This window comes from Triturus cristatus, chromosome 1_1 (assembly GCF_964204655.1).
Source record: "Triturus cristatus chromosome 1_1, aTriCri1.1, whole genome shotgun sequence".
In the NCBI taxonomy this organism is placed as follows: Eukaryota; Metazoa; Chordata; class Amphibia; order Caudata; family Salamandridae; genus Triturus; species Triturus cristatus.
Genome location: NC_140579.1, coordinates 839683055 through 839699769, shown reverse-complemented (window position 1 = coordinate 839699769; position 16715 = coordinate 839683055). Strand labels below are relative to the sequence as shown.

The following is a 16715-nucleotide window of genomic DNA, read 5'->3' as shown; positions in this document are numbered from 1 at the left end:
CACTAACCCTGTTCAACGCCAGCCTGCGACATGTGGTGCCACCAACCCTGTTCAACGCTAGCCTGCGACACATGGTGCCACTAACCCTGGTCAACGCCAGCCTGTGACACATGGTGCCACTAACCCTGTTCAACACCAGCCTGCGACACGTGGATGTGGGACCAGGACCACCCTGCGGACCAGTAGGTCCCACATCCAGCATCTTGGCGCAAATCACGAATGGCAGAGTCCACACCAGTGGTCGCACAGAGAGGAGTAAGATGAAGATGCGGCTCAGTCCGGACGAAAATCGGGTCACAGTCACGGAGGTGAGCGAACACTTGATGCCACTGAACCTGAACTATGCAGGCCGGTGGGGCCATCCAACCTATGCCGGCAACACTCGGTGAATGGCCCGTGCTGACCACTGCCTACGGCCTACACTGCGGTCCAGTAGGTCACAGACTCTTCATTTTGCATTGGCTGAGTTCATATCAGCGTACCGGCATCATCGCAGACTGCCTCCCCTCTCAGCCCCAGTGCCACTAAGTCTGTTCCCTGACAATCATGGACACTCTCTGTTCTAACTTGGCGTCTGAGTCTATGGACCAGGGGGCAGTTTTCATCCTCATGTAGCTAATACCGAATTGGTGGTGGCAACGAGGCTGTCACATTCCACTCCTCCATTTGCTGCTTCTGGATAAAATCAAACCTTTCGGCGTCATGCCCTGGAGGACACCTAACACTGTCCCCCGATACGCTCCGCAACATACACCTCGGACATTGATGCTGACCCGCTCAGGTCGCATGGCCCATCTGACTTCACCGCAAGTCACCGTCCCGGGGCTGGGTGCCTGTGCCAGCCGCTGTGCATCCGGGGCCACTAACTCTGTACTAGTCAGGTCCGGGACCCCTTCTCCTGAGAAATTGGATGGTCTCTGAAGTGTTGCCCTTGGGGTCATCAACGTCATTTCTCTGTGGCCCTGCGCTGTACGCAGCCTCCAGGTCCAAGAGCGTCCCAGCAGGGCTCACACACCAAATCGAGTCTTGACCATCCCGGATGTGGCATCACCGCAGGAGGCACACGCCACCACCGCAAGGACCACCTCCAACAGCCATCTGCCACAGTCGACACGGTGGTCCTGACAGACTTACGGAGTTGCTCAGACCTGTCGTGGATGCCATCATTGGCCTGATACGCTGCTCAGCACTCCAGGTGCCAGTGACTCAGTGCACCACAAGCCATTGTCCTTTACTGATTGACATTTGTGCTGTGGAGATGTTGCACAGCAATATCACCTCATGCAGTGGGGAAGAGCTGGGACTATGATGAGGAAGATGTGTCAAGTGTGCATAGGGGCGATGGCACAAACAATGGGAGGGCAGGAGGCAACATCCCCAAGGCAGGAATGCAGACTGGAGGTGGTAGTCGAGCCATTCACCCGGAACCATTACTGGGTATTGCGCTGTGGACTGCGCACGCAACTATCACCTCAGACAGTGTGGGAGACCTGGGACGTTGATGCAGGTGTAACACACCCCACCCCACTGCATCTGCATTAGGACTAACACGAAGGGACACAATCCTAGCATTACCTTCACATGAGCGCGCTCATCTCTACTGCCCCTACCTCAGTGCACTGCAACTCACGGAACCTCCTGACTGAATTTCGGGTGACCTCTGTCCTTGCTCCGGGTTCCTCCATGTTGCTGTGCAGTTGACTCTGTTATGCATGGGTTTTCTGTTTCCATTGCACTGGTGTCCAATGTTCAAGTTGTAGTTGTTGCCAGCACCAAGCATTCCATGCGGGCTGGCTTACACTCACCCCATACACATCCAGCACAGGCATCACTGTACATGTGGCCCTGCCAATATAGGGGCCAGGCGCATGTGCCCGTAGCAAGTTCAACATGATATCGGAGTGTGTCCCTGTGGTCTTGTTGTATGCATGAGGGCCCTGGGCCCTACGACATTACATTGTGCTGTGGACATCGGATGCAGACTTGTCACCGCAGGCAGCGGGTTGTAGCTTTGACATGTAGCTTTGTCGTCCCCCACTCAATTCATAAAGGGAGTGTCCAGGGCCGTCGTACGCAGAGCCAACATGGGTGTGTGACTGCTATTTGCCCGTGGTTCTGTACTGTGAATGTGCATTTGCATGTGTCTCTATGGTAGTGTGGGTCTTAGTGGGGTGTTGGTGGGCCCTGAAGGGTGAAAGACACCTACGTATGTGTCCTGGTTCGCAGTCCATGGTTGCTGCCCCCACCCACACCTGTTGGGCCACCTCCTTTTGGCGTGCAGGAACATGGCATTGAGGTGCGATGTGTGGGGGGGTGAAGTGTCGCGAGCCAGCTGTGCTTGCGGGTGCTTCCTGCTGTGTGGTCTGTTGCAGGTTTGGTGTTCTCCTTCTCCTCTGAGTAGCTTGGCTGTCTGGGTCCTGGTGGGGGGTTGCGTGGGATATCCATGTGCTTTTGTAGGGAGTCGGTGTCGATGGTGTGGTGGTCCTCTCAGGCATCACTGATGTGTTGTATTCTGTGCTCTGCTGAATGTGTTGTGTGCCCCTCTGCGATGTGAAGGGGAGGTACGTATTCACTTTGTGTTGACATATATGTTGGCGCATTGTGCAGGTTTGCGTGCAGACTGTATTGCAATGTACATTGTGACTGGGGGGTGCAGGATTCTTCTGTGGGACAGTGTACATTTGGTCGACATGACGGATGTGAGGTCGTACGCGTACATTTCCATTTCACAGTTTCCGGCTCCGTCAGATGTAGTAGGCATGTTTCTGTGCATGTGCGGCTATGCGCGTTGTTCCTCGTTGTGGTCAATGTGGGTGTGATGTTCGTGCTATGTGTGTGTGCTGCAGTGTGCCAAGGGGATCTGGGCCATGAGACCTGGGTGATTGTGGGTGTGCAGTGTGGTACACCTCGTTGTGCATGTATGCCATTGTGCCCACTCCTCCTATCCCCCCCAGTCCCTGTTCGTTGCACTCCCTGTTGATGTTGTGTCAGGTCCTCTCGAGCTGTGTCCGTACTCCCTAATTCTTGCACCGTCTCCTCACTGATGATTGTGGCCTGGGTTTCCTTCAGCTCCTCTGGTGGCGCTGGACTGACACCTCCTGTCGCAGTTGCTGCATTCCTGTTGGCAGCGGATTTGTGCCAGGTTTAGGTAGTCACGTAATGCCGGCGCCTATTGTCCTCCTGGATTGGCCTCCTCGGCACTCCACCTGCAATCCAGGTGGTCTGCTTGTGGGTCAGTTGCTGGTAGTGTTCTGTCACCTCCGTTACGCTGGTCATGTTTTCCTGCGGTCTGCACCCCGTCTTCCACTCCCTCTTCTCCTTGGCCCCGTTGTTCCTTGCTGGTAGTCTGTGGGGGTTGTGGGGTTTGGGTTGGCCTCAGCCTTGTGTCAGGGTGCATCCATGTTGCTACGCACTTTGGATTGTTTTTGGTGTATTTTTTCTGTGGTTTTTATAGTGCATAGTTCCGCCAGACGGGTGGGATTTGCAGGCCTGTGGCTGGTTTTCGCTACTTTTTGTACCGCGGTTGGCCTCATCGCATGTTTTTTGCGTTCACGTATCGCATTTATGCGACATGGCATTGATTTTGACGCGGACATTTGGCGCGTTATCTGGTGACTATCGCATTCTACTGCCTTGTTGTGAATCCCACGTTGTCACGGGGTTATTTTCCCGCGATAGGCTGCGATATTGAAAGTTACGTTACGCTACTCTTGCGGTAGTTATCACACTTTCTTGTGAATATACCCCAGAGTGTTCATAATCAAGGAGGAGGATTTGACGGAACATATGGTAAGGAAGAGGATTCGACTCAAGGCAGACTTTGAGATTAATAGGAAAATGTAATTGATGGTGACACAGGCTCCATGTACACCATACTTCCCAAGGCTTTCTATGATACAGTGTGGCAGGGAGTAGAAATGATTTCTTCTGATGTTATTTTGAAAGGGCACCAGGGGGCAAACATAGGAGTGTTGGGTTATGTGACAGCATCCATAAACTTTCCAGGAAGACATACTACTGGGAACGATTATATTGCTGCAGATGGCCCTCCCATCATAGGATGTGCACATCAATATGATTTGCACATCTTGGTGGATCCGAGAGTGGAAAAGAAAGTTATAATAATTGAGGAGAATAATTTACAGAGTCTATAAAGCCAAAATACACAGGGTTTTTTGATTAGGTTAGGGGAGACAACATGGTACCATCATGAAATAAAACTCAAGAAAAATGCTGTTCCTGTCAAACATGTGGCAAGGAGAACTTGATGGCGGCAAGAGCACAAGTGAAAGAAATAATCGAACAACTGTAAGACAATAAGGCCATAGAGGCATTGGAGGCTGCAGAATGGTTGGCACCCGTTGTTATTTCAAAGAAACCTGATGGGTCACTTCATTTTTGTGTGGACCTGGGAAGTCTAAATGATAATGGACGATTTCCCACTGCCAAACATAAATGAGATGTTGATGTTGTCAGAGGGGAGATATTTTTCGAAACTTGATTTACAAAGTGTCTATCACCAGCTAAAGCTTCATCCACACTCAAAGCAGTACACATACGTCATAACATCTGAGGGAACATTCCAATTCAACAGACTTCCATTTGGATTATGTTTAGCAGCCAGTGCATTCCAAAGAATCATCACATACATTTTAGTGGGGGCCTACAAAGTCATATTATTTCAAGACAACATTTTAATCTTTAGGAAGGATGGGGAGGAACATAATAGAACATTGGGGGAAGCGTTAGAATGTCAGAGAGAGGCTTAGTTAACATTGCAAAGAGAAAAGTGTGTATTTGCAGTACAAGAAGTGGACTGTTTGGGGTACCACATTACCAGACAAGGTATCAAACCAAAACAGAATTTGGTCACTGCTATTTTGAATCTAGAAGTGCCTAATATTAGGGACAAATTAAGATCTTTCATGGGCTTAGTGGAGTGTTGCCCCAAATTTTGCACACAAATCTGAACCCCTAAGGGAATTGCTACAGAAGGGTAGGAAGTGCACTTGGAGTGGAAGGTAGCAAACTGCTTTCACCATGATTAGGGAAAATATATAACATTGTTGCACTCTAGCAGGAAATATAACCATATAGCGGGCATTTGTACAACATTGAATGCATGAAAGGTAAATTAAATTGTTGACAGTGGCACAATGTTATTAGGATGCGGGGATATAGCTGAAACAAATGCAACTCTGTCAGTTTAATGTTGTAGTGTGTCACACAGAGAAAAGGTATATTGGTGTTCAATATATACATTTAGTCAGCAGTGTACAGTGATAAAATGTTTCAGAATGCAATATACGTCACCGAAGTATGTTTATTACCAGTTTAGTGAACACCGTGAGTAGTATGGGCTTAATGTATATTCCTCCAGCTTGGATTTAAAATACATTTTGTATCAATTGGAAGTGCATTCCATATCCTGTGGGCATTCCCCAAAAAGGTGTATTTGATGTAGATAGCTTTTTGAAATGCATTGTTTGAGGAAGAGACTATTTTTGCTTCATAGGGACCAGTGTATACAAAACAATACAGGTTATTGAGTGAAGTAAGGGGGGAATCTAGATGTAATTTTTAACATGTATGAAAGGCAGTCTTATAGCCAAGAGTGAACTATTTTACAATAGTTGAGTAAAAGGTGTAATTCTCTAAAGTTTTCTTGTTTCGTTGGTCAACCTGACTGCAGAGTGAAGCAGTGACGGCTGGCACAGATCGGGGGTGGTGGGCCGTAGGGTGGGGAGGAGTAAATATAAATAAACTTACCTGCTCGCTGTGTCGCTCCTCCATTGTCTCTCCTCATCCGACCTGAACAGGAAGCACCTAGGCTCTCCTAAGCCAAATCACAATGCTGCAATGCAGCATTGTGATTGGTCTGAGCGTTGTGGTTCGGCGCGCAGATGGGGACAGGGAGCCTGGGCATGTTCTCCACCCAGACAGTAATACAGCCTGGGTGGAGAACATGCAAAGCACACACAACTGTTTGGCCAGTCCAAGATGGCTGGCCAAACATTCATGCACACTTATAGAGTGCCCCCCACTCCTCGCCCCGCTCTGTGCAAAAGCTGGCACAACGGGAAAAAATAAAATGATAATAACATCACGTCATTATTATTTTATTTTTCCTTTATTTACCCTGCGAAAAGCAATTGGGCGATGCTCCTCCGCCTTAGCGGATGAGCTGCCACTGGAGTGGAGGATAGCTTTGAGAGGGGACAGCCAGGATTTATGTGGTTATCAGTACGTTCTGGTACCCAATGCTGAATATCATTCATTTCTGTACAGCGTTTTTTTGTATTTTAACTCTACATTGGAATTAAAGGGTCTAATGTTTCATAGTAGCTTTAGTTGAAGTCAGTGGTGTAACTAAACTTGGGGGGGGGCCCTGCAAAGTACATGGAGGGGGCCCCCCATTCTCTGTGTCAGTCAAGAGCTCTCAGGCCAGCGACCCGCCATACCGCAGGGGCTCACCCCAGAAAATAAAAAAGGATTCTGGTTTCTCCATTGGTCACATCCGCCGTTTCATTGGGCGATTTACATATATCAGTAAATACTGCTGCTGCGCCCTCCAGCAAAGTTACATAACACTGCCTCCAGCCGGCCCACCAAACACATCCTCCTACTTGATGACCCACCTTCAAGCGAAGCCCGCTCAGCTAACCACTTCCAAACACAGACTACTGCCTTCATGCCTGCTACTAATGCATCCATTAACTCTACTCTCACCCCTACTCTCACCCCTACGAAACCCGCAGTTATGCTTTCCCGCCCACCTTTAAAACCACCCCTTGGATGTCACTGCAAAGCCGTGACCGCTGCCCACTGCTCCCCTGTCCACCACCGACAAGAAGACTGATGGCCGGTCCCCATCTAACCACTGCCTACCAGTAAAGACAGAGCCTTTCAGCTGCTGCCCTCCCCAATGCCACTGTAGTAGTTTAAAACATGTTAAACAATCTCTTCAACTGACCACCCCAAAACAGTTCTTCCTACTAGCCTCTACGGCATCAAAGCCGTTCCTGCTACTTTTCATCCTCTGCATGATGCACACAATAATATTAAATGTACAAAGGGTCAGAATTTTTGTTTCCTCATGCCAACAATAATTTACACTATGTACCCAACTAAACCATACCTCCTGTCAAAGGCAAACCTGATCCCATGTGTAGCACCAGTCAGCAAGTACCCCAACGACAAACACCAGAGAGAATGCGAGATTCATGTAATTAAAGCTATAGTGACAACATAGCATTTCCCCACCCACTGTCAGCCCACCGAAGTCTGCAACCGCACCGTAGCCATTAATACTGGCAACATCTAAAGCGCATTTTCACTTCCTTTCAAGGGCAGCTCCTGATACATGTACCTATGACTTACTTCTGGGTGGCATCAACCACCGACCACTGCATTATTTGTCTCCCTAAGACTAACCGAATGCTGTCGGTGAACGCTTTTCCTCCCCCTTCCTTACTAATAACTAATGGAGGATAACGAAAAAAATATTTAGTATTTTCTTATGCAAATAGCGTCTCAAGCACTTGCTGCCCGCAGTCCTCACCAGATCCACATGTATCAATATTCTGCTGTCGCACCTTCCTGTCAACCCTATTATTATCTGGAGATGTTTTTTATCCCTTCCGTGAACTGGGAAAAACAATACCTTGCACGAAAACAAGTTCCTTTAAAATCTTTGCTACTTATACAGGCTCACAAAGCAATGACTTGTTTTAATAACTGTCCTCATACAGCAAACAGGTAACTCATTCTAGGATTGGAATTACTGCTTAGAAGTGTGGAAGTTAATACTGAGACGTAGGAGGATGTTTTGCATGTCTGCCAGACACTTCTTTTTCCCTGCATGCGCACACAATGCAACAATACAATTTGGCTTAACAAATTGTTCAGAAATGTACCGGAAGGTAAAGAAACAGCCCATATTATTTTTACAAAGAAAAATAGACAAACGTCCACTTTATACCCCATGACATAAAAGCCTTGGTGTGCACAGCTTGTCCAAATCCACGCCACCTAATTCAGCCCTGCTAAGTACCACACATCTGGCGTTAGACTAATGCATTTCGGTGTGGTGATCAACATCACCGCACTGAAATGCAAAATCACGCATAACAGGCATCGCGCCTCCTCAGGTACCAGTGCTGCAAATCAATGCTGGTGTAGTATTATTTCCATGTGGCCGCCATCTGTATTCTGGCGCTTCCCCCTGTCTCCTAAACGCAATGCGGTAAATTTCATTATGCAGTACCGCTGCCTGTGAGGTAGTCCTGTAATGATGTTTCTTTTCTATGCCAACAACATTCTGCTGTATTTCCGTATTATGTCCATAAAGTTAGGTCTCGCGAGGATTTGTTACAGGCGTGCGCCATGCACCGGCAGCCCTACGATGTCAGACGTTTCGAGTGCGACATATGCAAGGACTGGTTCCTGACGGGAGCTAGGAGCTTGAGAAGGGCACCGGAGCTCTGGAGTGGGTGATGTGACCCGGGATAACCTGCGCCGCCAAGCTGGAAACGATGTGCAAAAACGGCGGCTCTGCATGGAGGAGCCGGGATCTAATATTCCAACACGATGACACCTCGGTGCTGAGGTGCCCAATTAAATTGCTGTTTTGTTGATGAGAAAGTATTAAAGGAATAACATGTGGGAGTCTGTCTCCAGGCTGATTCCTACTTGTTTTCTTCGAAACTTTCACATGGCACTAATAGCTACTTTCATCAGCAGACATACCGGAATGAAAAACAAAAACGTTAATTGTGAAGGTCCCGTAACTCCTGTGACCTAGGTGTATTGGTAACTCTTACCTGTGTCAGAGCGTTGATTTCTTCAGATGCAAGATAGATGTATGGCTGCACTGATTAGGGTTGTTACATTGATTAATTGCTAATTGAGTTACAATGGGTTCCGAAAGCGTTACTGTACCCAGGTGTACAGTATTGTATTGATACCGCACAATAGACTCTCGGAGTGCATAGACATAACCTCCCCTCCCCTTACTGCCATGAATTATTGCTCCTCAGAGGGTTAGCGCCTCCAGTCATCTCTCGTAGTTCCACCTGTTACTTTGGTCAATCTCCTCGTAGCCATCCAACGCCTGTTGGCCCTCCTGCTGTCCACAATGCTCCTCTTTTGACTAGAGTCCATCGAGAGGCATGCTTCAACAGTCTACTATATTGCCTCATCCAGCCTCTCAAATGTGGGCCTCTGCCTGCTGGTCGCACGCCCGTTAGGCCCAATTTACACACACACACAGAAGAGGCCTCAGGTCCCCCTCCGTCCAGCAGGTGTTGTATTAATGCACCTACAGACCTTGCTCCGCAGACGAGCTGATTGCGCTGAGGGTCTAGGTGCCTACCGTGGCGCAGGGAGCTGTGGCCTAACTCTAGTCTGGGAGCATCAGAGGCACCACTGCACATACTGCTTCAGGCTCGGATCTCCCCTCCTCTCACACTCCTGGCTAAAGGGACAAAACACATCAGACCAGGTCAGTCTAGACCACATAGTCCTAAAACATGTTAGATCCGAGTTGCACCTTAGAAGCAGAAGATCACGGAGGACGCAGGCACTAGAGGGTAAGTCACTGGGTCTTACTGTGATTTTAGCATCCCAGAAACAGACTGATTACTCATAGATGAAAGCAGCTCTTTTTGGAAGGTTTAATCTGACCACAGATTAGCTTTAAAAAAAAACTTTGCAGCATTTCTACGCAGAGTAACCAGACATTATGGGAGGTTGATTGGACCTTGAATGAACTGCCACTTTTAAAGTGCTGGAGTAAGTGTAACCTGGCGCAGGCAAACCTCTGATTTTTGCAGAGAACGTCCTATGTATTTATTTTGTAGAGTTACATTAACATGTAGCTGATGGAAAACTGCTTGGCGCTTGCAAGTTTGCAAAGACACCTGGCAGGGTGGTCACCATGAGGGTGCAGAGGAATACACCTCAATTAGAGCACATTTTCACACTGATTCACTCATAGATGTCAAGGTTTCAGATTGGTAAGTGGCATGTTTTCATAATTTTAACTGTAATAATGGGTGACATTCACACAGTCTGATCTGCTCAGTTTTCAGGCGCCTGCTGTTAACACACTTTAGTTCAGTGACTTTCTTAGAGTTTGTAGTTGCTCAAATGGGCATAATTTCTAATATTGATATGTTTCCTTCCTCTTCATTGCTTGATTTTGCTCACGAGAAAGTGGCACTCATTGTCTTTGAAATATAACTCATAATCATACTGAAATTATGAAAATGTCACACATTGCAATCTGAAACCTTGGCAGCTATGCTAAGTCTACCACACCCAGCACATTTGAACATCTCATAATTCCATGCCACACAATTCAACTATAAATAATTTAACCCTACAACATTCCATACCACATAATTACAATCCTAAAATTTAAAAAACACATATTTCCACTTCACTCCATACAACATAATTCCACATCACATAATAACATTCCACAAACTTAATAAACCATATAATTACACTCCACACAACACAATTCAACTGCACATAATTCCACTTCAACCTATATAATTATACTTCACACAACATATTTACACTCCACTCCAAAACACATATTTACCCTCCACAAAATACAACTCTGCAACATGCTGCATAATTCCACTCCACACAAATATACACCACACCATGCCACATAATTCCACACGTCACACAATTCCACAATTTATCCCTACACAATTCATCACACAACATAATCAGACTCCACATAATACCACTCAGCACCATATAATTTACCTCCACATAATTATGTTCTACTCCATATTGCATAAATACACTCCACATAAATCCAGTCTATGCCATGTAGCAACATTCCACATAACTACACTTCACACCATGCCTCATAATACCACTCAACATACTTTTCAATCAACAGCGCACACTTCCACCTCACACAAGTTCAACTCTACACATTTCCATTCCACACCACATAATTCAACAACAAAGTACATAATTCAAACTAACAACACAATTACACAACACACCACATACGTCCAATCTACACCACAAAATTCCACATCATGCTACAATATTTAACAGCACACCACATAAGTAAACTCCACTGCATACTACTCCACAACACAAAATAACATTCGAGATAATTTCTCTCCAAGACACACAATCCAACTCCATTACACACAATCTCACTCCACATAATTCCAGTACACTTAATACCACACAATTACTATCCACATAATTCCACTGCACAGCATGCCACATTATTTCACTACACTGATCCAATCCACACAACACAATTCTACAACTAACAATTCCTATCCAAACCATATATGACTTGCATATATGCAAATGTTTATATTGCAAATGCTTGTTTACCTTCCAATGTGTCTCAGCAGATCCTGTTCCTGGAGTGAGCTGCAGTCCTTCTCCTGTACCAGTCAGCTCTGCACTGCCTGCTCTCTCTGGGGCCCCCACCCCCACCCTTGGTCCGTCCGACTCTGACTGAAGAGAAACAATGAAACTTGTAACTTTGTTTCTCTTCAGTCCTGCGTCAGCCAGCGCGAAGAGCTCAGAGCAGGCTGCACACTGCAGCTGCTTAAGAGAAAACCTCTCACAGTTCTCTGTCAAAGAGCTGAGGGGGGTCCTTTCACCTACTGAAGACTGCCCCCCCCCCCCCCCCCCAGCACCACGCGGGGGGCAGCGGGGGTGTTTATTACGCCCCTGGTTGAAGTCTGGTAATTTTAGTGATTTCTTTGATACGAATGTCAAGACTGAGATAGTCTTGCGTCAATCCTGGTGATTTGGCTGTGAGGATTCAGGGGAAATGACCGGAGCAAGGAGACTGGATACTCTGGAGAACAGGCCAGTGGAAGTTACTAAGGGCTGGGACACTAAACTGCTAACTTCAGTATCACTGTAGTAACTCACTAGCTTCAGTATCACTCAAGTAACCTCCTGCTTTGGTCACTTACAGGTGAAGAGAGGTAGAGCACTATTTAGACCCACTTAGACTATTAGTCTTAGCCTGGCAACGTGTAGCGGAGTTGCACTGGCTTTTTACTCAAGTAATAGTTTGCGCACATTATTGTCCTCTCCAAGTTTGTTTTCCTACACTTTTCGATTCCCCCAGTTTCCTTGTTTTGCTCCTGTTTTGCCTTGCCTCGTGTTATGCTGTCTTACCCATTTTTCTGTACAGTCTTACTGGTGTGTTGGTGCAACATCCTGGACCCTTCTGTTTGTATCCTGGTCAGCTTTCGGCTCATGACAGCACTACCTGTTGCTAGAACTAGTAAGCACAATTTCCAGCAGGGCTTTTTATTTACCATCTCCCTCTGACTCCAATGGGTAGTTTCTTTAGGGGTTTGTGTTTAAGTTTGGTTGGAGCAATCATGTTAAATATCTCAGTTATTTTGACTGTGTAATGATACATTAGGGGTACAGAGTAGAGGGTCTATTCATGTTGACTGAACTAATCATGGAGTCTAGTAGATTAATATCTGTATCCTTTAAATACCAGATAATGGCGCTTTGTACCTTCTCCTCCTAAGTATAGGTTCAGCTGTCCAGTGGTGTATCCAGAATATTGTGAGAGATGAGAAAGTGACCTGACCAATCAACAGAAATAGGGTTGATCTTAAAAATGTGGCCAACTTTGGATTTTACAAAGTTAAGCGTGGGGTATGTGGTGTGAGTGAGGATAGTCATTATCTTGGAAGAAAGGCTTGAGTTGGGATGTTTATGTGCCAGTTGTTTTTTCTATGTAAGGTTACAGACTCAAAGCAAGACATGTTTGTTGGAAAAACAGAAGGGGAACATGGCAGGCATGAGCTAGGCGGCCGCAGGCGCCATTGGGGGAGTGGAGCTGTGCGCACACTAAGTGACTCCTGATCGCGGTCCGAAAACGTACCGGGCTGAAAGCTGGAATGTCAACCGTGCGGATCCCACCTCCATGCATGACTGTTGCAGTCGGCTGGTTCCTAGGCGCAGAGGTGCCAGGCTTCGGGTTTGCGCTGGAGAAAGGTGGCTAGGGAGCTTCGGCGCTTCAGGGAGGCCGGCGCAAGGCTAGGTGGCAGAGGCAGCACAAGTCGAGGCTCCTCGTAGTCCCTCGAGGCAATGTGCAACAGCCGGTCTTCCTCTCTGGGAGACCTGAGGAGGGGAGAGCTGGGTGAGAAAGAGAGTTACACCAGTGAAGAGCGGGTAAGAAAGTTCCATTCCCTGCCTATGGTGAAAGGCATTTCAATAGAAGGTGAGGTTGGAGATAAACCTTCTAGCTATACCTTAAGAACAGGAATATTGGGGGGAGTAAAGTTGGAAAGTTACCAGTCTCCTTAGTATCAGACCCCCCTCTGGGCATAGTGCAGGATATAAAAGACACGACTAAAGGAAGGCGACGTCGGCAAGCTGTCACAATGACACAATGACATTGCAGGTCCCTGGAACAAAGCCCAACATAAGGTGGACACTAAAACGTGTGCTCCTCTTAGATGAGGAGGTGGTGCTCGCTCTAACAAAAGCTACATCAGAGTACTTTTTGATTAATAAAGGCACCGCTACCCCTGGAGTTGAGTGGGATGCTTTTAAAGCATGTGTTAGAATCCGGGGTCTCTGGTTGGCGCAGGTGTGCACTTGCGACAAGCAGGGACCCTTTCCTCTAAGTCAGGGCGAAGGATTACTCTGGGAAAATAACCCCTGCTGGCGCGAGCAGTCAGGCTAGATTCCAGAGGGCATTAGGTTAAGCATTCAAGATGTCCCACACAACAACCACCAACCCACCACACAGAGACACAAGGCTGTATTTTGTAAAAATAAACTCTTTGTATAAAAGGTTTCTTCAAGCAGGCCTTAAAAATACAGTTCTTCACTTCAAATGAGGTTCCAGTTACTTGTAATGACTTTTCAGCAGTCCACAGTTCTTAAAATGGCAATTCTTGGTTCAAAATACGCTTCTTTCAGGTCTGTGCGCTTCGTAGCGCCTTCCGTATGCTTCGTACCGCTATTTGGACGGGTCGTGCCGTTTCTCACGCTTCTCGCGTGAGCACGCGTACGAGGACTTGAGCCATACGGACCGTACCCTCGTAGGTACGCGTCGTACAAGTCCGGTACGCCTCCTGCCAAACCTCACGCCTCCCACGTGAGCAACGTCTATATATTTTCAACGGTACGGACCGTACCTTCGCTGGGACGCTCCGTACAGCTGGGGTGAACCGTACCAAAGCTCACGCTTCACGCGTGAATAGCGTAGCGCGACGCCAGCGCTGGTACGGACCGTACGAAGGCAAGTACGGTTCGTACGAGGGCGCTCTCAATTCACGGTACCTTGGGTCTTTGTAGGGAGTTCCTGGCAGCCTCAGCAGTCCCGCAAAGGGCGTCCCGCGTCGCGTTGCAGTCCCAGCTCTTCAGTGGACGGCGATGCTTCGGGGGCGCTCAGGGATGTCTCAGCACACCACGGAGGTCAGGAGGAGGAGGGGCCGCTCGGAGGTGATTCTCAGTGCGTCGCGCTGTCGGCAGACACCAGGTTCGGCAAACAGTGCACCTTGGGTCCTTACGGTGGTCTCAGAGGCTCAGGGTCGCAGAGGCTCGGCGCTTGGACGCAGGTCGTCTCCCTTCACGTTGCGAGCTACGGCTCGAGGGGGCAGTTGTTTGCTTTGGTCAGGCCAGGCGGGCTGGTCTTCACGGTGCTCACAGCAGCCCGGGCAGCCAGAGGTCGCGGTGCTCAGCGAGATGGGGCACACAGGTTCTCTGGGGTCAGCGTTGCAGGGTCACCCACAGCAGCTTCCTCTTCTTCCAGGGAAAGGTAGCGCCCACTGTTCCTGGGGCGCAGTTCAGGGGGCAAGTTCACACGTAAGCCCTTGGAGATTGTTTGTAAAGCACAAGTTGAATAAAAGTCTTTTCTTCAGTCTTCTCCTCTCCTTCCAGCAGCAAGGCACCCACCACAGGCCAGTCTCTCAGGCTTAGAGACAGTACTCCTCCATGCAGCTTTCCCAGGACCTTCTCTTCAGGCAGAGTTTCTTCTTGGCGCAAACAGGATCTGATTTCTTAGAAGCAGGGCTCCTTCTTTTATACAGCAATTCTTTTGTTCTTTGTCGCCAGTGGGCCTGGGCCTGGCTCAGTCCGGTTTTGGAGCACTTTGTTGTGGTGACTCTGCTCTTTCCTTTCAGCAGCAGGGCAGGGACATCAGCCGCTCCACAGGGGGTGGAGCCGGCATTGTGGTGGCAGAGCACAGGTCTATTCAGAGTCAAGGTGTACTCCTCCCACCCATCCTGGTGTAATCTCTCTACCCACCACCTGGCAGCCAGCCTGTCTCCTGGAATTCCCCAGCCCTGCCCCTCGCTGAAACTAGGCAGCACACACACACAACAGAGGCAGACTGAAATGGCTAAGCAAGTATATACTAACTTTCTAAAAGTAGTATTTACAAACACAGGATATTAAAACAAACTTTACTAAAAGAAGTATTTTATTATTCTGAGTTCAGGCATACTAAACTTGACTTTCTACCATGCTCTATGAGTCCACTGGGATTACAACGTGTAGTAATTCCAGCAGCCCATTCTGGCCTATGGAGAGCAGGTAGCCTTCAATAGTAAAAAACGAAAATGGCTGTAATTCACTATTAGGACATGCCACACCCATCAGGGCATGTCCTACCTTATACCTACAATGCACCCTGCCCTTGGGCCTACCAGAGGGGCGACTAATATGTAGTTAAGGGAAAGTTTAAGGACTGGCAAGTGGGTGCACTTGCGCAGTCAGCGCGGCAGTACCAGACTGCACGCAGGTTCTGCAGTGGCAGACCTTAGACACAGTTTACTAGGCCGCTTCTGTGGGTGGCACAACCAGTGCTGCAAGCCCACCAGCAGCATTTGTATTTACAAGCCCTGGCACTCCTGGTGCACTTTACTAGGGGCTGATAGTAAACCAAATAAGCCAAACATGGACACCAATCAATGTATACATTTTACCATAGGGAGAGCATATGCAGTGGTAAGGTGCCCAGAGTCATAAAACAGCCAACAACAGGTCAGGAAAAATACAGGAGGAAGGTAAAAAGTTTAGGGATGACCCTGCAAAAAGGGCCAAGTCCAACAGCATGCATACGGGGGGTATTAAAAAGTCTCGGATGTACTGAGGGAAGAGAAGAGAGGGCAGAACTAGCAGGAATGGAAAGGGAAGTGGGTATTCTCGAGGTCTCTATACAATCCTCAATTGAGGGGGAAGATCTGGAGGGGTTGGTAAGAACACTGGAAGAGGCGCAACCAAATCATAAAATTAAACTGGATTCCAAGAGTAAGGCAAGGTGGCAGGCAGGAAATATGAGGCAGGTTGAATATGGGGTAAACGCTGGGGCCTTACTGGTTTGTAAGGCCAGGGTAGAAAGAACTAGAAATATGATCAAGTATTCAGAGGACATATGGGTGAAGTGCTAGATAATTGGGAATGAATGCAGAATCATGTGGTCTCCCTCTTTTCCCTGCTATACAAGGAAGATATTTCTCCTGAACCTCGGTGGCTAAAAGATTGGTTGGGGGCGATTGGCCTCCCTGTATTGACTAGAGAAGGGAAAGAGAGTATGGAAGCTCATATGGAAGAGATTAAGGGGGCCATGACTGGAGCTAGGAATGGGAAGGCTGCTGGTTTTGACGCCATCCCATCGGAAGTTTATACATTGCTAATAGAGGAAGTTTGAGAGAACTTGTTCAACCTGGTGTACA

General features: G+C 47.8%; 1 long non-coding RNA gene across 1 annotated transcript in view; it reads right to left on the bottom strand.

The window, feature by feature from the left end:
• LOC146871167 (uncharacterized) overlaps positions 1–16715 on the bottom strand; it is a 106048-nt gene that overhangs the window by 44373 nt on the left and 44960 nt on the right. Inside the window, exon 2 of the long non-coding RNA XR_014959510.1 lies at positions 12911–13164. This is a non-coding gene — a long non-coding RNA (uncharacterized LOC146871167). The remainder of the gene's footprint in view (positions 1–12910; positions 13165–16715) is intronic.